The 27,344-nt window shown below is 42.4% G+C and overlaps 1 pseudogene; it reads right to left on the bottom strand.

Annotated features, from left to right (window-relative positions):
- Positions 1-680: 680 nt before the first annotated feature.
- LOC125634145 (estradiol 17 beta-dehydrogenase 5-like) lies at positions 681-27,194 on the bottom strand (annotated as a pseudogene).
- Between the last annotated feature and the right edge of the window lie 150 nt (positions 27,195-27,344).

Genomic DNA, 27,344 nt, shown 5'->3' with positions numbered 1-27,344 from the left:
AATCTTGTTGGATTTTACTCTTTTGGTCTTGGCCTCCACAACTGCACACTGGCCTACATAGTGCTCGGGGTGGATTTGGCCCTGAGTAATATTTAAATAGCACGTTGCTTGGTGAACAGAGACTGCGTTATGTCTAATTTTTATGAAGCGTTGCCTGTTTTTAAGATCTGTGTGAGCTAAGGAATCCACTTTGTGGGATTTTTAGTCTATAGTTTCTGTTATATTCAGGGTCAAATCCTGAAAGCTGCTGAATGAAGTCAACACCTGCCAAAGTGGACAGACCCCCCTTATTTTTCAAGCCAGCTCAGCCAACCACACTTTGGGGACCTATAACACCTCACACAGAGCACTTCTAAGGGGCCTGGGTCTGCTGGCTCTGAGAATGAAAAAACCCCACCTAATTATCAAAGAATACAGACTAGACTCCATTAGTGCATTACGCAGATACTTTTATTTTTCCCCACTAGCAATCAAGTACCATTCCATTCAGAGACTGAGTTGTTTAAAATTTCTGTTTAAATGTACAGTGTAGTTCTCTTGACATCACCAGCAGAAGCTGGGCTTCCAGAACAAGGTGCTTCTCTAGGACTAATCACAGGAATGGGGCAAGGAGATGAAATGTATGTCTGGTTTTCCTTATGCATGAAATAAAATCAGGAACAGTAAAAAGATCCTTTCCATTATTCATCTATAAATGGAAACTGAGGCTGGCCCACAAATCTAAAAAGAAAAGGTAACATTTATGAACTAGCCACCTGTAACTACATTACTAGGACATCTGAGTGCAAAATGCAGGAATCTCAAAGAGTAGAGATGCTATATCTTCTACCTATTGTAGGGTTTTCTATAGGCCCATCACTCCACTGTTTCAGCAGGTGAGTACTCTAATGTACAGTAGCTATTGAGATGACATTACATTACAGCATAGTTTATATCTAATACCCGTGTTTACTTGGAAGTTAATGGAGGTCGGAGAAAACATTGGGTCATAACTGTCTGTGACTGCCTATGTCAGAATGCTGTTACAAGAGATAATTATTCTCAGTAAACTGTGAGACTAGAACAAGTAATAGTGGGCTTTGATGAAGATGGAAAAATTGTCTTTAAGATGCAGACAGGCCCAAAATGTAAAGTTGAGATCCTGATCTGGATCCAAAATGTGGGTGTGTTTTGGTTTAGCGCATTGCAGACGTAAAGATCAAACAATGTTTCATCTAGATCCAAACTTCTGCAAAGATCAGGATTATTAAGGTACAGGGAGTTCAGTTCTCAGCTGCACCCAGTGGTACTGTGCAGATCTGGAGGGGGGGTATCCACAAAGGTGAAGTTTGCAACTCTCTGAGCCTTGGGCTAATCCCCAATGTGCTCTCTGCTAGCTGGGGATTTCTGGAGCACAGCAGCACTCTGGCCAAACCCTCTCCCCAGAAATGCCTTCAGTGTATCCCTTATGCCAAGGTCCTGGAGGGTATGGCAAAGGACCTGGCTCCATCGGGCTCTCCTCTGCTGGGGATATTCCTATGCGGATACCACTGGAACAGAACAAAGGCTACAGAGAGGGACTCTGGACTGATCCCAGAGTTTGAGTTTAGGTCCATCTCTAGTTTGAAACCTTGGAAATCTTTATAACCATCAGGATGATAAGACAATGACATGGGCATCTAAGGGAAGTTGCGGTTTTCCCTTCAAACTGGAAAAACTCAAGGCTAAATGAGTTGTTATCCCACTAGGAATGTGTTGGGATAACAGTCCAAATCCAGGGTTCAGTATATCCAAAGGAACTCAGGCCCAGTCATTTCCTGTGGATTTTTACCGGAGTAATGAAGAGCAGAATTTGAGCCAATGAAATCACTCCTGCCTAACTGTGGGGGTTTGAATAAATGACCCTCCAGGTCCATTTCGCTGTCATTGTGAGGGCCGGAGGCACGGGTGTACTGAGTCCTTCCTATTCTCTGTGTGTGGCACATAAGTGTCTAGTCTCCTGTAGGTTTTAATGCTTTGGTCTGGTTTTGGTTGTTGGGTTCAGTGTGCAGATGCTGGGTGGTGGTGGTAGCCTGTGATATACAGGAGATCCGACTAAATGATCTGGTTGTCCCTTCTGGCCTTAAACTGCATGACTCCATTCCAGTCCTAATAGCTATGATGCTAAGTACATCCTTTGTCATCACTAAGCTCAGTATATCACAAAACCTTATTTCTTCGTGGGGTGACTACTGCTGCCTTTCTTCTGCCTCTCCACAGAGTTCTAAAATACTGCAAAGTATTATGATTTACTGTTTTAAATGCACATAGGGACGGTTTTTGTTCATCCCATCAATGGTTTTCATGTCCTCTTCAGAGAGCTGAAAGTCAAAAACCTGACCCTGAAGACAGGATCAAACATTGGGTTATTCCTGCAGGATGCATATGCATTTACAGAACCAAAAGCCTCATGCTGAGCCAACAGAAATGAAAAAAGGTATAATAATCCTGGCCTGCTCTTTCTGCTGTATTTTAGATATTTCAGAGGTGAAGACAGAGGCAGATTAAGATATATTGGGGACCCAGGCACAAAGAACATTTGCCCCTCCCCCGGCTCCTGCGATGGGTCCCCACCCCCTGCTCCTCCCCTTCCCCCAAGGCCCCTCCCCCTGGCCTGGCCAGAAGCTGGGCCATGTTAAGAGCTCCCCAGGGAGCCTGGGCAACTGTGGAGAGCCCTGGACCCTCCACGTCCCCTGGGAAGCGCGCCCTGGGGGGCAGGGACAAGGGCTGGTCTTGGGCCCCCTGCCCAAGGCAGGTGAAAGGTCCTGGGGTCCCCACAGCTGCCTGGGCTCTGTGGGAAGCTCTTACCACAGCCTAGGACAGTAGTCTCCAAATTGTGGGGCATGTCACCCTAGGGGGTATGGAGAAATGTTGGGGGGCACGGCAGGGCCCAGCCCTACCCCCCAGCTATGCTCTGGCTGCACCCAGCCCCAGCTGTGGCTCTCCTCCTGACTGCACCCCCACTCACAGCCCCTGAGAGCAGACCCAGTCCCGCTCCTGGCCCTGGCTCCTGGGGAGGGGGCACGGACTAGGTAAGGAGGGGCGTGACAGAAAAAGTTTGGGGATCCCTGGCCTAGGGTGACCATATGTCCCATTTTGGCTTGAGACATCCCAACTTTTTGAGCAAAACCGGGCATTTTTGCTCTTGCCAACTGATCAGTTGGCAAGAGAAAATGGGACAAATGCCCAGTTTTGCCAAAAAGGAGTGGGGGAGGGGCGTTGAGTGGCAGGACTTGGGCCAACCCACATGGGGAAGGGGAGAGAGCCAGCTCTGCACAGGTGAAGAGGTGCTCGTGGGAGCTCAGTGCCTCATGGGGAAGGTGAAAAGGGAGAGGGGCTTGGTTGAGCACTGTGCCGGGTGGGGCTGGGGGAAGGCCTTCAGTGGGCTTGGGCTAGCTGTGCGTGGGGCTTGGGTGAGCAGTGCTCAGCCAGCTCTGCCTGAGGATTTGGGGGACTATGCATTGTTCACCAGACACCACCTCCACGGGCTTTTGGCTGGGGTGGAGGCGGGATCTCAGGGGGAAGAGGAGGAGCAGAGAAGGGGAGAGAGAGGAGGAGCAGAGGGCTCTGCTAGAGTTCCGGCCGCTCCTGCGGGCCCCCCAAATTGGCCAGAGCCCCTGTTTATGGGCCCCATTGGCCCATACGGTAATCCAACCTTGGGTAAAGGATATGTAGCTATGTAACTGTTGTGATTTTCTTTTCTGTGCATTTCACCTTTAAACTTCTAGGAATCTGCTGTCTGCAGAGGCAGCTGCCATTTTGGGAAATAAAGGGCATATTACAGAGGATACACACACTGTGCTCTCTCATGTAGATGTTCTTCCTTGTTCTTTCCCTTAATGTAGAATAAATCAGTCAGTCTGATACTGTATGGTTTGCTCCTTGGGTATGGAAAATAGAACGAGGGATGCCTTACGCTGATTTACCTGGGAAAGATGTTTAAGATCCTCTACTAAAGTGGACAGAGGAGGACAGAGAAGAGTTTGAAGAGGACCCATGGTCTAGGCAAGAGGCTGAGGGCAGGAAAGGGGCACACGCCTATTGGAAGATCATTTGTCTTTCCAAAGCTCAGAGGGGCCTATATTCCCATCTGATGTCAAGAGTAGCATTAGTCATTTTGGGAAAGGGCTCTAGTGGATGCCAAGTTACACAGTTCAAATATTAAAGTGGCAAAAGCCTTCTCTAAGAATAGAGAACCTGCCTGAGAACTGCACTACACAAAGTCTGATAGTTCTCTGGCAGAATCCTGCAGTGCCATACTGTACAAGGGCACAAAAGTTCTCAGCCTTCTACAGTGTCCCATCAAAATCTGCACATAGGGAGGTGTGTCTCTCATCGTCTTCTCTCTCCCCTCCTGTTTTACCTGGAAGTTTTCTTCAGTATGCTTTCTGGTGAAGCTCTTGTAGAGGACCACGATACCACACTGCAGCTGGTAGCACAAGGCTACTAGAGCGGGGCTTCGTTTGTATTTTTTGGCAATTGCACCCAATACTGGGTCCTCCAGCAGAACTGGGGTGCTTTGGTCTATCCTACAAGGGAAACACAGAAACAGGGAGCATTTTGGGGATCAGGAATGCAGTCATCTCAGCTTATTGAGAACAATGCCTGTGCAATCTGAAGATAACCTAGTAGGTCTTTTCCAGCTCTCATTTTTATTCTATAACTCTATAAATACCAGATATTTTGAAGACAGAGGGTACCTTCCTCTCCCTCCAACCCATTTTTGATTTTCTAAACCTGGGAGCACAGTTCAGTTTCTTTCCGTACCAGTTTTTGTCTCTCTTTGAGCCCAGAGCACAATAAGCTTCGAGAAGGATATCTTTGGATTTGCAGAAAGCCAGCAGTTTGCTTTGGTGAGGTAAGGGTGACACTCAACCTGCAGAATCAGCCCCCAACCCAAAATTGAAATTTCAGGTCATATAAGCAGCAGCAGTCAGACAAAAGAAACAGCAGATGTTATGTCAAGGGGATACAGAATGTTAAAATATCGAAGTAAATTTCAATAAAATATCCTTCAATTAAAATACAGTCTGGCAGTGACCATGGGGTGCAGTTTAGATGATAACAAATCCCAAGAAACAGTTTATCTAGTAGAGGACAGTGAAGCCAATACACGCTGTATGGGGATGGGCTTAATAAAGACTTATAAACTGAGGGCCAAATCCTGCTTGTCTTACACGTGCATGTAGTCCCACTGACACCTCATTAAGTCTTCTACAAGCAGGTTTTGACCCATTGTGTATTGTTACACAGCTAAGATAGGGATCAAAATCATGTCCTGGTCCAACACTGCCATTAAAGCCATGCCTATTAGTTGTAGTGAGATAATTACTAATAGATGTTCTATGGATCTTTACTGGGACCAGTTGTAACTGTCCATATGGACGAGATGGCACTCTCATTCTAAGCCCTTATTTTCAGGGGCTGATAACTTCCTCTAAAGTGGTCTCTTGGTCTAAAATGTCTCATGCTTAGTCTCAACTCACAAATGAATTTTTTGGCAGGGAGGGAAGAAATTGAATCAAAATCAGTTCAGTCATTTTTGAGTTGTCCAACTGTGAAACAATAGATTTTTCCTCAAGATAAGACATTTTACTCTTACATATTTTAATACTGAAATTTAAGCATTTAGATTTACAACTTCAAAATTACCTTCTACCTATATATAATCCTCCGTGTAGAAATTGTGCTATACTAAGTTTAAAAAAATATTACTTGAGAGGTAAAATTCCTTTCAACTACTGACTATGGGATGCTGTGCATATCCTGTGTCATTTTGCTTATTATATGTAACTCAGTTCTTTCCCTTTATCCAGCAGGTATAGAATACATCTAGGTAACTATGTAAAGGGTAGGCAAATCAATTAGAAAGTCACATTTCTGAGTGTGAGTTTGGATAACCTGGTAATAAATCATCCTCACATTCGAAGTAGAGAGAGGCTGGTGCTCTGAAAGTCCATTCCCATAGCAGGGGAATGAGGTAGCAGGAGAGGATCTCTGGATGTTCAGGGAAGCAGCTGGGTCTCTTTTTCTCCTGCCCCTCTCAAACACTGTTTCCTTTAAGGGTATTTTCTACTTTATTCTTTCTTGATTTGCATAAGGTTTTCCATGAATTTGGTGATGGGCACAAACAAAGCCCTTGTTCCAAGCTCCATAGCATTATGGGTTTTTTTCAGAACTTGAACCTGAATCTGTATATGCTAATGGCCCCTGTCTTTAACGTCAGCTGGTCTCAACACCCACAAATTCTGAGGAGTTTAATATCAGGGTCTAACTGTTGTGGCTTGTGTCTACTTGAAGTGGAGCAATAAGGAAGTTTCCTTTTTGATTTAAAAGAAACGCTGGACATTAGCTCCTGCTGAGAAAGACATTCTGGAGTTTCTGCTTCCTTTAAGGATTGAGGTTCTTCCCCCATAAATGAAACTCTTCACTAACTACAAGTTCTGAATTTCTTCTAACTCAGTACTTTTAGGTCTGCATTCAAAGGCCAGAATTTTACCTGGTTTAGAACAGGTTTGTACTTGAGCCCTGGTTTTTTTTCAGGATCATTTCCAGCTGTCTGATGTTGAACTCCAATGGACCTCACCAAGCCTGTGTCTTTACATGCATCCATGGCCTGGGAAAAACAACGATGGCCAGTTCCATTATCACTGCTGGGAGTATAATTTCCATGAGACTAGAAAAATTATGCTCAACTGGGCTCACTCCATATAAAATTATTCCACCAAAATATCATTACACATACAGAAGGGGAAGTTTGATTTGTTCTAGAAGAAAACTCTGATTTAGAGACAGTCATTTTCCAACCATTCATTAAGGCATCAGATCTCCATCCAATCCAGTGAAATATAGTCATCTTTTCCCCCCAGTAGAAAGCAGACAATCTGGCCACTGCCTCTCCCAGTCGCTTTCTCTCTAATTTGTCCCTTACACATACAGAACCTCAAAGACATAGCGATACCCAATCATTGCTAGTGAACAATACAGAAATAAGGATACCACATAAGTATGGGACTATGAACACCAGTTTAAGAGTTTTATAGTGAAAAAATAATTGACTATGAAAATTAAAGGGAAAACACAAGAAATACTGAAGGAGATGGACAGGTACAGTGGTCACCGTTAGAATGTCTGTACTTACTGACAGTAGCCATTCTGTGGTGTCCGAGATACGCCAGTGTTTCCCTGCTCTGATAATAGGAAAGGACTGCAGAATCTCAGATCAGAAGAGTGCTATGATAACAATGATACTCTAGCCAAATCCTGTTTACTTTTTACATTTAATAAAAAAAGCTTGCTAGAGTCCACTGAAGGGAAGGCACATGTCACAGGGGAAGTTTTAGCTTTTTCCTTTTAAACGAGGGAGTTTAGTTAATGCTTCTGAAAATGAGGAACCAAACAGCAGCAATTAGAACTAGGGATAATGTGAACAGACACTGTGCTAACGTCCCCAAAGCTCCGTCAATGCACCTTGATTCTAACCTGATGCCCCTTTAGATTTCATTTCTGGCCTCTCTTGATATAGAAGCGCCAATTATATTAAACTGACTGATGGATTTTGTAATGTGGGTAAGCAGGGCCAGCTCCAGGCACCAGCTAACGAAGCACGTGCCTGGGGTGGCCCCCGTGAAGGGGTGGCATTTCAGCCAATCTGGGGGCGGCGCTTTGGATCTGATGGAGTCCTCATCTTGGCTGACTCTAGGGCAGAATATTTCATTCCTCCTCTGTGGAAAATATCACCTGTAAAGCCGAGACTGTCCCTGACAATGGCTTTGGCAATACCCCTGTCCTAAGAACAGGGAAGTCCAAAGCATCTCAAAGTGTGGTTCTGCTCTACAAAGTGATTCTGTAAAAAAAAAAAAAAAAAAAAGGGCATATGAGATTTCATGTTTGTTGTCTCTCAGTGATTTCCTCCTCAAATCTGCTCAGTTCACACATAAAAAAATATATTTCACTTAACTAGCTGTCCTGAACACTCATTGAGGGTCTGGATTATGCACTGTTCTTGTGCTAGTTTAATTCTATCAATCAGTCTGACACTGATGTAGTAGACCTCTCCTAGTATGATGGGTCTGCTCCCACAGCAGTCAAGAAAGGGTTAAAGAGCTTCTCTGAGCACAACCCACCGCACCTATGAGGCTTGTCAAGCCCGGTGAAGAGCTAGTGATTAGAAAGAACGCTGGCTCAGTCTGGGTGGGACTCTGAAGCTCCCAGGATGTAGGGATTGTCTCCTCAGGAAACTGTTTGAGTGCACTGGCCTCCTGGGCCCCCTGAGGAATTAGAGGACTGGCTTTTCTGTACTTTAGTTTTTGGAGCCCTGGGACTTTGCCTTGGCTGCTTGGGCTCATAGGGGATAAGGAGCCCAGATCTGCACCCAAGTATCGATCTTCACTCTGTGTGAGACTTCAGGGACCTAGTCTTTTTTGTGGGCTGCAGAAGTATTTTGTGTTTTTCTTCACTTGGATGTCTGAGATGAGAGAGATGCCCTTTCTTGCTCCAGGGTGGTGCCAGAGAGGTATCACTTATCCCAGTGGATACAGTTGTGCTGGTATAAAAGTTCTTATAGCAGTGTAATTTATTCCCAAAAATTAGGGGAATAAAACACACCACTATAAGGCACCACTGTACTGGTATAACTGCCTTCACTCTACGGGTTGCACTAATTCAACTATTTTGTTAAAGAAATCACACCCTTAACTGACATAGTTAAAGTGGGACCAAAACTGTATGCAGACCTGGCTGAAGTCTGACAGTTGGGCTGGACTCAGGGCCGGATTAAGACCTTTAGACCTAAGCACTGAAAAGATTATGGTGCCCCCCCATATGTAATTCAAAATAAAAACAATACTATACCGTAAAATAAAATTTTATTTTTCGAAATGACACAAAACTTACATGTATGCTGAAATTAAAATAGCTTCTTTCTAGATTTTCTGATTGCAAAATTATGGATAAGTTCATCGAAGCGGACTCGACGAAGCATGTCCGCTTCCATACACAATAGAGAAAGTGAAACAAGTCTGTCCTGACACATTGTTGTTCTCTGAGGTTTTTTTATTCTTTTCAGTTGAGAAAAAAAGAGCGTTCTGAGGAGCAGTTAGTAAATCATCAATGTTAGAAAAATACGTAGTGCGATCTCTACATTTGGAAATACACATTGTGTTCCATCTTTCAATATTGTGTCATGAAGATCAATGTGACTGAATTTCAATTTTCCTGTTTCATTAAACTTTGCGTGCTGTGATGGGGCAAGGCCAGATGGCTATAGAAAAGTAGTGGGAGATAGATATATTAGCTCCAGGCTAAACAAATCCCTGGTACCAGGATAAGTTAAATGGCAGCTGCTTCAGGTCAATTAAGACACCTGGGGCCAATTAAGAACTTTCCAGAAGGCAGGGAGAATGCTAGGTTGATTGAGACACCTGAAGCCAATCGGGGACTGGCTGTAACTAGTTAAAAGCCTCCCAGTCAGTCAGGTGGGGGCAGATGTCAGGAGCTGTGGGAAGAAGTTGTGCTGTTGGAGAGACTGAGCAGTACACACCATATCAGGCACAAGGAAGGAGGCCCTGAGGTAAGGGTGAAGTGGAGCTTGAGGAAGTGGGGGCTGCTGTGGGGAAGTAGCCCAGGGAATTGTACATGTCATGTTTCTAAAAGGTCAGCTACCATAGCTGATACTATTAGGGTCCCTGGGCTGGAGCCCAGAGTAGAGGGCGGGCCCAGGCTCCACCCTTTTTTCCTCCTCCTCCTCCCCCCCCCCGATTAATCACTGAGACTGGGAGACAACAGAGACTGTGCAAGGGAGGATAGCTTCTCCTAACCTCCCTCGCTGGCTTATGATGAAAATGGCTCAGTAGACTGTGACCCTTGTCTCCAGAGAGAGAAGGGTTACGTGGAGGGTCACAGTGAGCCTCTGAGGCTAGGAAAAATCTGCCAGGAAATGCAGGACCCATGGAGACAAGGACAGAGCTTTGTCACAGAACATATAACAGTGGAACTGCTGTACTTCTCCACAGAAGTCAACAGGGTATGAGTCAACTAGCTTTTGGGAACCTCGTGAATACTGTTCATCAGATAAGTCCATATAATTTAGAAAAGAAAATCTACTTGATACTTCTCTGTACACTTCACCTCTCCTCTTCATATGAGCTTCAAGTGTATCGATTATAGCATAGTAAGTAGATATGCGAAATTTGTCTCTAGGATTCTATGTTGTTTCTGTTGAACTGCTATCATTTGCTTGTTTTTTCCTGATTCGCTTGCTGGACTGGGCTTCTTTGTAGTTAGTATCAGGCAAGATATCTTTTGATATGTCTTCAAATCTTTCAAAATCATTCCTCAAAGTGTATAAGTGGTCTGCTAATGATTGACAGAGGTCTGCACGTGTTTTCAAATCCAATTCTTTTTCTTGGAGAGCTTGACTTGTATGGTAAAAGTGTTGTAAAATTTCATTCCACATGGTCGACGTTAATACATACTCTAGTTCTTGCATCTTGTTTGCAATGTTTTCCGCCTCTCGTATAGTTTCTCCCTTTTGTGATTGGTCTTCAGCTATATGCATTCACAATCTAATCACATTCTAATGCATCCACAATCTTTGAGTTGGACTCCAGAATTGCACTTGTTGCCACTGCACGTGCCTCCCGGCGAGTATTAGAAAGAGATTTGAACACACGATCATTGCCCAAATATGTTTTATGAACTGCCCATTGGTGTGTTGAGGCAGAGAAAAATGTATAAAGTAACATGGACTGTTGCGAAAAATCTTACTGCCACCGGACAACGATCAACAGCTCTGCGGCCAACAAGATTGAGAGAGTGTGCAGCACGTGGTATGAATATGGCATATTTGTTCTGTTCTAAAAGCTACTTCTGCAGTCCTTGATAACGCCCTGACACGTTGGCAGCATTGTCATAAGACTGACCTCTGCACTTTGAGAAATCTAGTTTGTAAACTTGGCACAGATAATGCAGTACTTGATTTGCCATTTCTTCACCAGTGAAGGAAGTGAGGAATGTTGAGGAATGTTATAAATTGTTCAACTGGTTTTCCATCTGTTGGGGACACATATCTTAGTACAATACTCAATTGATCGATATGTGAAAGATCAGGTGTAGAGTCGACAGATAAACTGAAGTACCCAGCAGTACTTATTTCATCCACAATAGCTGAACGAACTTTGTCACTCATTAGACCAATGAGTTCACATATTGTCTTGGATAAGTATGATGGGTTACCTTTACCAGCATTCCCATATTTTGAGATATGGCCTGCTAAAAATGGGTCAAACTGAGCCACAAGCTCCAACAATCTCAAGAAATTTCCATTCTGCAATGATCCAAATGTGTCATTTGATCCCTGGAAAGGCAGACCACATTCAACTAATGTTTGAATAACAGCTATAACATGCTGCAAGACATATTGCCAGTATTCATGCTCCCCTTTAATTTGTTCTTCCAATTTTTGTGTCAATGCAAAGCCCTGTCTTCAATTTAAATATATCAACATTGAATCTCTGTGAGCAGTGCTATTTTCATGTTGTTCAATTAAAACAGTATTCCGCCAGTCACTAAATCCATCTGCAGCAAACTGGGATGTTGAAGGTTTATATGCAAAATGTTTGCAAACAAAACAGTACATAGACCCTGTTGATGGGGAATACAGTAGCCATTCTTAAGTGTATTTCTCACCATTCGCTTTCATGCCAAAAAATATTTTTTGTGGACAATGTCTTGTTTGTTTGCCATTGGTAAAAGTCCAACGTGATTTCTCAAATGGCCCAGTGTGGTGTTGACAGTCATTTGGTCCACGATCTATCCAGTAAGCTACATCATCGGTACTGAAATCAACCCACATACCAGGATCTTTTTTCCTATTCTTTACAGCATAAGCAGGTTCAGTCTCTGACACATCCACACCTTCTACAACAATGTCTGTTTTACCACCAGGAGTAGGATGATCAGTTACAGTCTCTGACACATAGACATGTTCTGGAATGGTGTTTGTTTCACCAATAGAAGAAGGGTCAGTCTCTGAAACACCTACAGGTTTTGGAACAACGTCTGTGCTACTGAGAGAAGATGTTGCTTCTGATGGATTCGCTTTGAAAAATGTCAGCTTTGGAAGATTTTGGAAAATTTCACCAGTTTTTTGTTTCTTTTTTTCTGCAAGTTTACATTTCTGTGCTCCACTCAGTTGGTTACATTTCATCCTGCCCCTTATCTCAGTTATCTGAATTTAAAAAAAAACAACAAATTACACAATGTACACTATTTTTATGTGTGTATATATATAATATATATATAAAAGAGAGAAAAAAATGAATCATGTACGTATAACTCAGAATATATCAATAATATATTCAATATAATAATATCAATATATCAATATATCAATAATAAAACATAAATTTATTGCAATACATGACAGGATCTGATTTCCTCTCATTATTTCGATCTATGTTAGTAGGATGCCCCCCTAGTTTAGGTGGGGATAAGTAATAAAAAGAACAGAAAAACAGGGGAAGAGTGTGTAGTGGAGTGTAAGGAAGTCTAACAAAGTTCTGATTTTTCCCATGATGACTACTTCGATGCCTTTTTTGAAATATCAAATTTTAAAAAAAAAAATCTTATTTTTTTGGTGCCCCCTGCTTTGCTTGTGCCCTAAGCACGTGCTTAGTCTGCCTATTGGGTAATCCAGCCCTGGCTGGACTCTTTCCAATTTGTGCATCATCACTAATAAGAACAGTTCAATTGCACCTCTGCAGCCCCAACGTCTTCAGATTATACCCTCAGTGACACTTGAGCAACATCATCTTCTTAACGCGGGTGTCACTGATTTGATTTTAGTAAGGAAACCTGTTGATGATTCACAAGAAGAAGCATCGCTGGTTGGTGCTGCTGGGCTAACTGGAGTAAAAAGCAGCCAAGCTTATTTTTGTCACTAAAGGTGGCAGCAATGATGCTCAATACACACAAGGGGCAGACCTGTTAAGTATGATGGTGCCGTTTAGATATGGTTACTTGCACTTTATCAATAGCAGTTCAACAACATATCGTACTAACAATCCCAGCCTCCCACATACATAACAATTACATTCTCCCTAGCCCTCTAAAAAGGTCATACGACAAAAAAGCAGATAGAACTCTGAACACTCTCTGGGTAACAGTCAGAGTGGCTGCTTAAGGAAACTGGATGGGCTCTTAATTAACACTGTGTTATTCGTGTCACTCACCTCCCAAGTTTGATGCAGATCTACAATATCGAAAATGAGTTTTCCGTTTTCATCCTTTGGGAATGTATCTGTTCCAGGCTTAAAAACAAAAGGAAAATCCCCCTTGGTCATGATGTTTTTTACACAAGTGGATTTTAACTATTTTGTGGCCAAGGAAGGAGTTGTAAGCAGGAGGAGTGGTGGAGGGAAGGTGTTGAACTCTAAAGCTGGATAAAAGTAATAGAATGGTTTTATCTAAACCACTTGGCTTCCCACAAGCTAAAAATAATGGATGAGAGACTGAAAGCTGGATCATTGCCTAGTCACCAAGAATTTCCCTACCAGTAACACCTACCAGTTATCTGATATGAACATCTTATTAACTCTCTCTTTTAAATCCCTAAGGGAAGATTCCAGGGGCACCAGAACGAGACTTAAATCACCTGAATTAAAACAATAATAGAAAACGTGGAAATTCCAGAAGTGCTAAATGAGTTTTTTGTTTCAGTTTTCACTGAACAGGTTAGTAGTGATTGGACCTCTAACATAATGAATACCAGTGAAAATGAGGTGGGATATGGGGCTAAAACAGGGCAAGAACAAGTTAAACATTACTTAGACAAGTTAGATGTCTTCAAGTCACCAGGGCCTGATGAAATACATCCTAGAATACTCAAGGGGCTGACTGAGGAGATGTCTGAGCTATTAGCGATTTTCTTCGAAAACTCATGGAAGATGGGAGAAATTCCAGAGGATTGGAAAAGGGCAAATATACTGCCAATCTATAAAAAGGAAAATAAGGACAACCTGGGGAACTTCCTGACTATCATGATAGTTAAGCACTGGAATAAATTTCCTAGGGAGGTTGTGGAAACTCCATCAATGGAGATTTTTAAGGACAGGTTATATAAACATCTGCCAGAGATGGCTGGATAATGCTTGGTCCTTCTATAAGTTCAGGAGACTGGACTAGGTGACTTCTCGAGGTCCCTTCCAGTCCTATAATTCTACCTTGAATGGAACTAGTTTCTACTTCTCTAGGGACAGAGCAGCCGTTGTAAATCTACATATCACTTTTGAGTTAAAATCCTATACATGACTAAAATATACAGTGTAGCTTCTGTTTCATGAGCAAATTTCACCCTAGCTGCCTAGAAATAATTGTGTCAATAAGAGAATACGTATTAATACTGGAAAATTAATTAGCTCAGTTAAGCAGTACTTTCATAAGAAATTCTGTTTATACGCAGTGAAACAAAGCATGCATGTCAAAAGCAAATTAGTGCCTAGAAATATTACAGATAAAACATATGTGGTATCTTCTCTGACAAAGAGAAAGAAGCTTGAATAAATGAACACGTGATTAATAAGCGAAAGAAGTTATAGTTGATTAAAAAACAAAAGAGATCCCAGTAATCCAAGGTTAATTTCACAGATTATTGGTGAATTTCCAGAGTAACTAGAGTTTGCTTTTGATCATTAAGTGTATATTTGAATTTAGAGAGTTTCCGAGATAGTTTGTAAATTTGCCAGTCCTCACAGATTATATAGCTATATAGATATTGAAGTGGCATAGAGTGAACCCAGGTAGCATATGATGTTTTAATAGGAAGGATTAAAAGCATAACCTACATGCTTAATATATATTGATTGCCAATGAGAGACCATGTGGGTTTCCCCCCAAAAAACACTGAATTAAAGAGTGTGCTTCATGCATTAGTTTTTCTTTTGTCTTTTGCCTTCCCCTTGAACACCCATCTAAGGCTACTTCTGCAGACTGGACGTATGACAAGATGGACTATGGGTCTTTTTTTCAGAACAGCTCTGCTCTGGCCCGTGGATATACTACTAAACATTTGTTTTCCTGTGTATATTTTTAAAAGAAATGTTTACCTTTAGAGACACAGGGGTATGGATAATGAAAAGATCAAGATAGTCAAACTTAAGTTTCTTCAGTGATTGGTCCAGGCAGCTTCGGACAAGTTCAGGATGGTGAAAGGTACTCTAAAGCTGTAATGATTCAAAACCAACTGTTCTTTCTAAAGAAGTTCTCTCTTTTCTCTTCTTTCTCAAAGGCTGACTCTGTAAAAAACACTTTTCTAAAATGCCTCATTCATGGCATACCACTGGCTTTACTTTTTTGGCAGAAGGGTTGTGTTATGCGATGGCTGTGTGCAAAGATGCACATGAGAGCAAGAAGTGAATGTTTCCTGAAGAAGCAGGGCGAGGGGCCAAAATGCAGCCAGGATGTGAGAAATGCACTTGCTCAGTACAGGAACCCTATGTGAGACCACTTTCAACGTTAAAATCTTTCTGGCTAAATTTGTTCTCCTTGGTTATTAGGAGTCATTCTGTTGTCTGACTTAACTAGTTGGCCATTGGAAGAATGGAATGGAAGATGTCCTTGGTATGTGACTGAGTTCTGTACACAATTCTGGTCTGTCTCTGGGATCCAGGAGATGGGAGTTCATACAAATGCCATTTCTAACAGGACATCAGTTCTAATGTGGAAAGAATCCCGCCCAAGAACACCCTTCTTCTTTTGCCATCAGTTCTCCATTTAAAGTGTGGTTCTGCTCTGAAAAGTGACTCTGTAAAATGAGAACTTGGTGTTCGATATTGACTGTCAGATATTCAATACAAATGTGCACCATTGACAAATAAAAGGATGCTTTTCTAACTGATAGCTCCACAAACTCAATCTGGATCAAGCTGGGTTCTTTGTTTCTTGTCCATCACCTACAGCAATAAAGATGTTGGAGAACAAATTATGCTCTTTGACACCTTTCAATCCCACTCTCTTAAAATCTTGCTCTCAGTGATAATCCCTTGCTTTTAATGGGTTTGTAGTACAAGTGTAATTGATTGGGAATTAGTAAACAATTTTGTCGATGAGACCCCAGGAGGAATAAAATCCACTTCACTCTCCCTTAGCTGTGTTCTCTCTGTAGGGCTGAAAGGAGTGATAATTTTTTCCCCACTGAAGTAGATAGGACTGTGAATGCACACAGGGAACAGGTTGGTTGAATAAGAAGGTGCCATTTTTACACAATCACTTTTCAAAATAAATCTACACTTTTAAGCAGAGTCACCATTGTGCACAGGAAGCTTAGAAAGGGTCATTGTGGCTAAATAAAACTCTGCAGGACCCCATTCGATAAGCCCTTCCAGCTTGATTGTAAGCCATTTGTAAGGGACTGCAGAAGACTTTGTTATGGCCTAGCTAGGGAACTTCCGCTTTCTCGAAGCCGCCTGGTCACTGTAAAACATGAAGAACCAACTGTAACCGGTTTTAGGCCGGTTTTGTCTGCCTTGCATGGCCTGTCGCCAGGTAGCGGAAAGCCCCCTTAAAAAAGTACCTAATTATATATTCATGAGCTGTTTCTGTGTACTGCTTATTAGGGCTCGCTGTTTACCCCTTCGTTGGACTCCATCCCAGGCAAAGCTCCGGTGTGCTGGGTTCTTCGCCTCCGTGACAGCAACGCTTGGAGTCCCCGTTGCGGGTGTGTCACTAACCTTCAATAAAGCCAATAACTCGCTGCTTAGCTGCATGTGGGTCTCGTTTTCTCAGAGTACCTCTGCCGGCCTGCGGTGCTTCGAACACCTTGGCCCAGAACACCATTGATATCTACTACGAGTATGGTTTTCCAACCATTTGTGCTCCCACCTTATAGTAAGTTCATCTAGGCTACTGACCTCTTGTTTGCTTAAGAGGTCATGTGAGACACTACCAAAAGACTTTCTAAAGTCGAGATATATGATATCTACAGCTTTCCCCATCCACAAGGCTTGTTAATTATTAGGTGGGTTTGACATGGTTTCTTGTTGACTGTTACTTATTACCTTATCATCTTCTAGGTACTTACAGATTGCTTGCTTGATCATTTGCTCCATTATCTTTCTGGATACCAAAGTTAAGATGAATGGTCTATAATTCCATGGATTGTCCTTATTCATCTTTATAGATAGGTACTATTGTGACAGATTTATGTTACCAATCTGTCTGGGGCGTCAGGTGATCAGGCTGAATCCGCAGAACCTTTAGGGGGATGATGACGGAGCATACCACGTAACTGAGTTTTAAAGCTTTATTGATAAAATAATAAAATAACAGCAGAGAGTGCTGGGGGCAGGGTTTCCCATGTCACTCAGAGGAAGGAAGAAAGCATTAGTGCCCCAAGTCCTAAACTACTTTCATACTCACACATGCATTACCTGAAGCTGGCCAGGCCTGGGTGTAACGTAAGAAGAAGAGGGGGAGGGGTGGACAGGAGTTCTGTCCTGTGCGCACAGGTCGTCCAGCGTTCGCTATTGATCTCTGATTTGCCTCAGTTCTCAGAAAGGTTTTTAAGTCCTGGGTTCTTTTGGGGACGTTTTGTTCAGTGACCTCTGTTCCCCGTGCTCTTTGTAGCAGTCCAAACTGGGTCTCTGTGGCCTCCTCAGCTTTCCCAAAACACATCGGCTCCAGGAACGTGATACTTCGTTCCCCACCCCTTCTGTTGGCCTTCACTGTCTCATTCATTTTTGCAATCTCTGCAGTCTGCTCAGCTTAGTTCTCCTTTTCTTATGGCTGGCTGGGGTTGGCTAAAATATGAATACAGCTGTAGACTTCTCGTCGGGCTCCGTGACCTTGGACTGGGGGCCAGCGTCTTATCTTCTGACTGAGCTAGCTGAAGTATTGAGTTCTCTGCTCTCTTCCTCCTTCCCCCTTCGGCATCTCACAGCCTGCAAAGGAATCTTCCACTCCACACTCACACCTTTGACCCTCCCAAAAATGCTCTGCGATGCTTGCAACAGCGTTAGCAACATGCAGTGCTGATCTGCCTTCCCAGGGAACCCCCTGAGGCGGGGACAGTGCGGGTGTGACACTATATTTGCCCTTTTCCAGTCCTTCCCTCCACCAGTTCTCAAAGCTAAATTGCTAATGGCTCAGAGATCTCTTCAGCCAGTTCCTTAAGTATTCTGGGATGTATTTCATCAGGCCCAGCTGAACTGAAGACATCTAACTTGTCTAAGTCATTCTTAACTTGATATTTTCCTACTTTAGCCTCAGAGCCTACCCCATTTACATTGTTGTTCTCTAGGATGGTTGTCTGACCATTGCTATCTTTTTGGTGAAAACTGAAACAAAAAGGGTATTTAATACTTCGGACATTGCAGTGTTTTCTGTTCTTGTGTTTCCCTTGTCATTTAGAAATGGGCCTCCCTTGTCCCTGGCCTTTCTCTTGCTTCCCATGTATTTGTAAAATGCTTGCTTGGTACCCTTTATATCCCTAGCTACTTTAATCTCGTTTTGGGCCTTGACCTTTCTGATTTTGTCCCTACATGCTTGTGGTTTTCTTTATATTCATCCTATGTAATTTGACCGAGTTCCCACTTCTTGTATGACTCAGGCGACTGAAGATCTCTTGGTTAAGCCAGGGTGGCCTCTTACCATACTTTCTATCTTTCCTCTGCACTGGTATAATTTGCTCCCATGCCCTTAATAATGTCTCTTTAAAAAACTGATACCCCCCTGAACTCTTTTTCCTTGAGACTTGCTTCCCATGGGATCTTAGCAAACGCAGAGAATTGGTAGGTAAGTCTGCTTTCTTGAAGTCCTTTGTCTTTATTCTGCTGTTTTCCCTCCTACTATTCCTTAGAATGATAAACTCTACCATTCCATGCTCCCTTTCATCCAAACTGCCTTCCACCTTCGGATTCTCAACTACTTCCTCCCTCTTTATCAGAATCAAATCCAGAGTAGCCTCTCCCCTACTCACTTTCTCCACTGTCTGTAATAATGAGTTGTCTCCAGTGCATTCCAAGAACTTGCTGAATAATCAGTGCCCTGCTGTATTATTTTCCCAGCTGATGTCTGGTTAGTTGAGGTCCCCCATCACTACCAATTCCTGCATTTTGGATGATTTTGTTAGTTGTTTTAAAAAAGTCTCATCCATCCCTTCTTTCTGGTTAGGTAACCTGTAACAGACCCCTACCATTAAATCACCCTGGTTTTTTATCCCTTTTATTCTTACTCAGAGACTAGAAACTGGTCTGACATCCACTTCTGTCTCAACCTCAGTGGAAGTGTATGCATCTTTGATATAGAAGGCAACGCCTCCTCCCTTTGTTCAGGCCTCTCCTTTCTGAACAAGCTGTACCCTTCTATACCAATATTCCAGTCATGTGAATTATCTCACTAAATTTCCATGATGACAATAATATCGTATTTGTGATTATTCACTAGTATTTTCTAGTTCTTCCTGTTTATTCCCCATACTTCTTGCATTAGAATACAGACATCTAAGATGTTTATTAGGTAGTGCAGGGCTACTAGAGCTGGGCTTCGGTTGTATTTTTTGGCCAGAGCGTTCAGTACTGGATCCTCCAGCAGAATTGGAGAGCTTTCCACCCTGCAAGGGAATACAGACGCAGAGTGAGCGTATCTGATCTTGGGATCAGTGAGAGCTTAGCCTCTTGGAGGCGATACTCATTTATCATTAGATATTTAGCAAACATATTAGGCCAAATTCTCCACTGCCTGTCTCCTTGTGTGGTCATTTATATCTGTGCGAAATGGGTGCAAAACACATCCATGCCAATTTGGTAGCATGCTATGCCCGCTTTCCACCCGCATAAATGGCCACACAAGATCAAGGCAGTGGAGAATCAGATGCATTCTTTTATTGATGAGACTCTTTTTCCCTGTGTGATGCAGTCAGCTTCTTTCCTTACCATCTCTCATCTCTGTGTAATCCCAAGGCACTATAAGCCAACAGGACAATAATTTTGGATTTGCAGAACTCCAGCAATTTCCTTTGGTTGAGGTAAGGATGACATTCAACCTAAAGCATTAGAAAAATGGAGATTTCAGTTTGTACAAACAGTGACAGTCACACAACTCCCCCACAAATATCTATTATCTGCTGCATTTATTTAGGTATTTATAATATGCCTTTCAGCAGAGCACCTAAATGCATTTCTACTTTAAGAAGATAAATTATATTAAAATATCATAACTTCCTTTGAAATAAAATACAATCCTTTAGGTAACCTGGCAAACTTTAAATATTAATGTTACAAGGACATACAGGACTCCTTATCTGAAGGCCAATCACATATATCAGAGCCAGAAGGGTAAAAATTCAAATAACTATGATTTCCTTACTACTGTGATGTCCCGGGTCTTGAACCCAGGCTTTGGAATTCCCAGTCAACTGCCAGTTACCAGAGCCAGGAGACAAGTCAGAACCAGGAATTGAAGCTGCGGGTCAGAGCCGAGGTCAGATGCCAAATGCCAGAGACAAGGGTCAAGATGGAGTCAGGGTCAGAAATAATGAGGCCAGGGTCAGAGTCAAGACTGGTCACTGGGGATTGGAGATGAGGCATAAGGGCAGGAAAGGATCAATCATGGAGCAGGTGCATGGCAGGAGTAGGCGCGAAGGCTAGGATAAAGCAGGAGCTGAGCAGGAATCATTAACAGGGTTGAGTGCAGGAGGCAGGCTCAAGCAGGGTCCAATGCAGCCACAATAGGAAACCATCTTGTTGCTCAGACAAACTACCTGTTGCTCCTGCTGGCAATCGGTGAAGCTGGGCAATCCTCCAATCAGAGCTTGTGGGTGGTGCATTGGCTGGTGCTATAGCCCTAGTAGTTTTTCAGCCCACCTAGGTTCAGTAACCATTGGGTGGAGGCCCGAATATGGCAGCTGAGTGGGGAGTTCTGGGTCTGGATTCAAGACCTGCAACATCATTATCTCTACATTACATGTCCAAAATGGCCTCCAGGTCCATGCCTGTAGTTAAAGGCAGGCACATTTATTGGTGCCTATAACTGCATGTATTGAGAAATTGAAATACCTGACTGCATCTGCGAATCAGATATAGGTTATTTTCCCCAGAAGGGAAATAAGCAGTACAACATTTGTGTTTAGAGAAGTTATTTGTTTCTTTAAGAAAAACAGCATCAGGAAGGACTCTTGCAACACACCTTAGACATCATTACTGGACGAATAAAGCACTGCCTTGTATCTTAATATAGCCTTACAATATTCCATGCTCCCATTCTCCCAGGTGAGTAACATTTTTCTGTGGGTTAGTGGGATCATAGGAACTGCCAAACTGGAGAAAACTAGTGGCCCAATTAGTCCTCTTTCCAAGAGTGACCTCTACCATCTGCTTTAGAGGAAGATACAGGAAACCCACAGTGGACAGCTATGAAATAACCTACCTCCAGGAAAAGTTTCTTCCTAAACCCCTATTAAAGTTTAGTTTATGCCCTGAAATATAGATCTCATTATTGTTTTCTCATACACTCATGGGTAAGTAGATTTTGTGCCTCGCCTGGTAAGTTTTCATGACAGTTTTGCAAATGTGTTTTAATGTTATACTCGTACATGATACCCACCTTTCCAGTGGCACACAGGTCTACATTGTAAAAAAATCTATTTTCCATTTCCATCCTCTGGGAGTAAATCATCTCGACTTAAAAACAAAAAAAAAAATCGTTAGATAAACTTCCCTTCAGTTTGATGTTTTACATGAGTTGCTTTCTGGAGAAATTCTAGAAATATTAAGCTATTGTGACATGTCAGTAACTCAATATTCACAGCACATTTAACCTTTATTATTAAGTGCAAAGTTCTTTCTGAAACTTGATGGATGTTCAGTCCATTAGTTCTCTTGATTATCTCCACATCCCTAATATAAGTGAAAGCTCATTTTACATCTGATCTGGAAGAAACATACGTAGGAAAATTGTTTAGTATTGTAGAGCTCCTTGTTCCTTACAGCAGTGTCTCTGAATCAAGCAGTTAACATACGGTCTTGTCTTAAAGCAAAAAGGGAACTGTGGGGACGAGATTTTGCAGTGTTAAGACAGAACTCTTTTTTACCTTTAAAGGTAGAGGTGTATGAATAATACAGAGGTCAATGTAGTCAAACTGCAGGCTCTTCAGTGACTTTTCCAGGGCTGAGGGGATCATCTCAGGAGCGTTAAATGTGCTCCAAAGCTGTGAAGAGTGAAGCGAGAACAATTGCCATCAGATTTGTATGTTGAGAAGGCTGATTCCCTAAATAACTTTATTCTACTATACCTCAGGCATGAAATGTCACTGGATATACAGCATAGTATGCATTATTTTATTTAAATTTAAATAATAAAAATGACACCTATATACAAAGTCTGTAGATGCCCTGACAATTAATGTTGCATCATCATACCCTGCAGCATTGAAAAGTGAACATTCATACCATGAGGGTTGTCATAAATATAAAGGGAAGGGTAAACACCTTTAAAATCCCTCCTGGCCAGAGGAAAAACCCTTTCACCTGTAAAGGATTAAGAAGCTAAGATAACCTCACTGGCACCTGACCAAAATGACCAATGAGGAGACAAGATACTTTCAAAAGCTGGGGGGAAGGAGAAACAAAGCCTCTCCCTCTCTCTGTGTGATGCTTTTGCCGGGGACAGAACAGGAAAAGAGTCTTAGAATTTAGTAAGTAATCTAGCTAGATATGCGTTAGATTCTGATTCCTTTAAATGGCTGAGAAAAGAAGCTGTGCTGAATGGAATGTAGATTCCTGTTTTTGTGTCTTTTTGTAACTTAAGGTTTTGCCTAGAGGGATTCTCTATGTTTTGAATCTGATTACCCTGTAAGGTATTTACCATCCTGATTTTACAGAGGTGATTCTTTTTACTTCTACTAAAATTCTTCTTTTAAGAATCTGAATGCTTTTTCATTGTTCTTAAGATCCAAGGGTTTGGGTCTGTGGTCACCTATGCAAATTGGTGAGGATTTTTATCAAGCCTTCCCCAGGAAAGGGAGTGTAAGGGTTGGGAGGATTTTGGGGGGAAAGACGTTTCCAAACGGACTCTTTCCTAGTAATATACCGGTTAGACGTTTGGTGGTGGCAGCAAAAGTCCAAGGGCAAAAGGTAAAATAGTTTGTACCTTGGGGAAGTTTTAACCTAAGCTGGTAAAAGTAAGCTTAGGAGGTTTTCATGCAGGTCCCCACATCTGTACCCTAGAGTTCAAAGTGGGGAAGGAACCTTGACAATGGTAGAAAATGGAAACATCTAATGTGTCTTTCAAAATCAAATTAGTGCAGTCTGGGACCACAAACAATGAACTAAACCTAATTCTATGGCGATTGCGTACATAATTCGGGTGGAGGAATTAAGATTGTTTAGGTGCCTAACCTGTGCATTTACATAGCCTAACGTATCTGGATTTCTTTGAGGTGTAACCTTAAATCTCTAACTCCTGGTCTGTAATGCTTAATTTTGGGATAATCTCAGCATCCCTGTAATGCTTTTACCCTTAGGTTACTAACACCTACTCTCCCTTAGCTTCAGTTCAATGTAGTTTTTATCTGGTAACTGTATCTAGGCACCATGCTTGCTAAAGCTCCAGCTGGCACTAAACGCATATAACACTTTCCCCACAGGATTAGCACCTGGTAACAAGAGGGGTGTTTCAGGCAAATCCTGTCAGCCTGCTACAACTTGTACTAACCCCTTCACTAAAGTCACTGTTTTCTTGCTGCTGAAAAGCAGCACAGAAAGAAGCAGAGAACAGCAGCAGATCGAGGGACGTGATCGTTCCCCTCTATTCGACATTGGTGAGGCCTCATCTGGAGTACTGTGTCCAGTTTTGGGCCCCACACTACAAGAAGGATGTGGAAAAATTGGAAAACGTCCAGCGGAGGGCAACAAAAATGATTAGGGGATTGGAACACATGATTTATGAGGAGAGGCTGAGGGAACTGGGATTGTTTAGTCTGCGGAAGAGAAGAATGAGGGGGGATCTGATAGCTGCTTTCAACTACCTGAAAGGGGGTTCCAAAGATGATGGATCTAGACTGTTCTCAGTGGTAGCAGATGACAGAACAAAGAGTAATGGTCTCAAGTTGTGGTGGGAGAGGTTTAGATTGGATATTAGGAAAAAGTTTTTCACTAGGAGGGTGGTGAAACACTGGAATGCGTTACCTAGGGAGGTGGTGGAATCTCCTTCCTTAGAAGTTTTTAAGGTCAGGCTTGACAAAGCCCTGGCTGGGATGATTTAATTGGGGATCGGTCCTGCTTTGAGCAGAGGGTTGGACTAGATCATAGAATCATAGAATATCAGAGTTGGAAGGGACCTCAGGAGGTCATCTACTCCAACCCCCTGCTCAAAGCAGGACCAATCCCCAATTTTTTCCCCAGATCCCTAAATGGCCCCCTCAAGGATTGAACTCACAACCCTGGGTTTAGCAGGCCAATGCTCAAACCACTGAGCTATCCCTCCCCCCCATGACCTCCTGAGGTCCCTTCTAACCCTGATATTCTATGATTCTATGAACAAGTGATGGTATTTAGAACAAAACCAACTTACCTTTCCTGTGTAAAACATTTCTTCGCTCTTGACCATTCCATCTGCAATCTTCTCTCGAATGGCTCGCCCAACCTCTTCCTCATTCTCATAGAAATAGGCTCCATCTACATGGCGGTAGCCAACTTCAATAGCCACCTTTACAGCCTCCTCACACTTACTTTTTAGAACCCATGAATTAAAAACAGAAAGACAAAAAGCCTCAATATGTCTGGTTCAGGGATGATATTTTAAAGTGTGGTTCCAGTATGAAAAGTGACTGTGTAAAAATGTCACCTTCTTACTCAGACGCTTTCTCTGTGTGTATTCACACTCACCTCTGCTTACTTGAGTGAAAAAAGTAAATTTTCCATTATGGAAAAGTCCAAAAAATTTAATAGACAATGACCATAGTTCTACAGAATTTTTAAACCAATCTAAAAGGAGTCTATAGAACACATGTAATTCTCTAATAAGGTCTCAAGTTGGTTTAAAAATGCTTCAGAAAAGTGATCATTCAAAAAGCTTTTAGAGACTGTATAGAGAACTCTGTTGAATTTCTATAGAATTTTATTACTTTAATCCCTATCAAATTCTATAGGCCAATCTCTGTCAGCCCATTAAAGATAATGGGATGGCACAGGTGTTACTGAGAGCAGAACTTGGCTTTCACAACCCTTTTACTGACGATGATACCCAAGAAGAAAAGAACACAGCTTGCCTCTTAGGTTGAAGGTCAATTTTGCAGGGCTAGCAGTCAGTAAATACATCTTTTCAGTTGTAAACTGAACACATTTATTCTTGAAATCTCTTGAAAGACAAATATAGAACCACATAGGGACTCTGTAAAAGTTACTAAATCAGCAATTATCCAAAAGTGGGGTGTGTGTGTGTGAGGGGGGAGGCAAGTTCTGTCCTCATTTACACCAGTGCAACCTCCCTTGATTTCAGCAGCCCTTGATGTACAGCAGAGAGTATCACAAGTTGAACCATTGGAGCACTGATAATCTGCATAATGAGTCAAGGCCTCAGGTCCTTATTTATTTGAGTCAATGAGAGTTCTGTAATTCAGTCCTTCAAGCAATCGAGTAAGGAGCTCAAGGTTTGACCATATTGATTGACTGCAATGCATTTGAAAATGAAGGGCCTGTTCTTGCAAACCTTATTCACACAAGAAATATTACTGAAGTCCATGAGGCTAGTTGAGTGAGTAAGGACTGCTTCAAAAAGTAAAGGGAGCAGTCGCTAATTCTGCAGCCAAATGTACATGAGTGAGTGTGACATCAAAGGGATTTTGCATGGGCTCAAGAGCCTGCCCATGCTAATCTGATTTCAAGATTTGGGTCTTGATGGGTGACCATGGGCAAGTTCTTTACTGCAGTTTCCCCATGTATAACATTAGGATAGTGATACTTACCTTCCATTGCAAAGTGCTTGGGATCTATGGGTGAGAGAGCTGTAAGTACAATATCGTGATTTTTAGTCACTACTAATTTGGGTGGACTCTGAACCCGGGAGTGACAAAGAGATAAAAGGCTTTGTATCCCATTACCTAAGTCCCCTATTCTTTTCAAGGTCAGTCTTTGTTTGCTCACCCCATGAAGCAAATACAGTTTTGAATGGTGTCAGCACATTTATTGTTTATCTGGCACAGAACATGTACTACACAATCAGAGAGTGAGTGAGCTAGCGAAAAAAGGCTGCTGCTGGCAGACTGTAAGTAGTTATTAAGTTACAAATGAGATCACCTAGTTCTTCTGCCTGCTTATAAAAAGTGACACTCACCTATCATCAGCTTACTGTTATCGTTGGGGGTTTTTCCAGAAATACAGGGTAGTGCTGAGGGTACATCTCCTGACTGAGGTGTATAACATTTTGAACGGCCCAGAGAAAGCAGATGCCACAAAATTGCTCAAGATAAATAGGGTGAAAAACAATGGGACATGAACTAAAGCTCCGAAAGGATCTGAAAGTCGTATAGACATGCCTTTAAGCACAGCATGTGGAATTCAGGTGTGGAATGGACTCCCCAAAACAGCAATAGAAGCTGCAGTTGTAAACATATTCTTATAGTCAGACAGGAACTTAGAAGATATAACGCAACAGAGAACAAGCTGTGAACAAATAGCTGAATGAACAAAAATAAGCTCTGTTGCCTCCTTTTCTTTCCAAATATCGCAGTATAGAAATCCTTAGCAAGTGTATGAAAACTACCCGATATAGAACAATTGACAGTTAAATGAGGAAAGAACTGGAATAGCAAAGCAAGCAGCAGGTCAGGACTGATGCGTGTTGCAGAGAGGCTGTCGGCCCATGAATGGAACAGCTAACCTGATGGCAAGTCAGAGATGAAGTGCACTGCAGAACTGCATGGGGCCCATTGTTGGAACCGCAGAAAGTGCTGCATGCCGGGATGGAGAGCTCTGTGGAGGAAACTGTACAGTGCCTACCCTCACTCTCTAGTGAGGGATCTTAGTGCTGTCAGTTGCTCATTTTCATGCACAGCACCAAACTTCATACAACAAACACAAACTTCCTACTCTGGAATAATCTGTGAAAAGTGCGTTGATCATTCTGTGCCCATCATTCATCCCCACAGATGTATCTTTGCAGAGCTCCATTGTCCTCCACTGAATGGTTTTTGCCAGTTCTTTCTTGAAGCTTGTAACATTGCTTCGCTCCTGCTTGAGCCAGTGAGCAAATACAGACTCTGAGTATTACTTTTATTTACTGAAGTATGGAGACTGAGGGAGTAGTCAAGCTGCTGCAAGCTGCTGAGTGACATC

This window comes from Caretta caretta, chromosome 1, assembly GCF_965140235.1.
Source record: "Caretta caretta isolate rCarCar2 chromosome 1, rCarCar1.hap1, whole genome shotgun sequence".
Classification (NCBI taxonomy): Eukaryota; Metazoa; Chordata; order Testudines; family Cheloniidae; genus Caretta; species Caretta caretta.
Note: the sequence above shows the minus strand (reverse complement) of the source record. Positions and strands in the feature narration are given on the sequence as shown.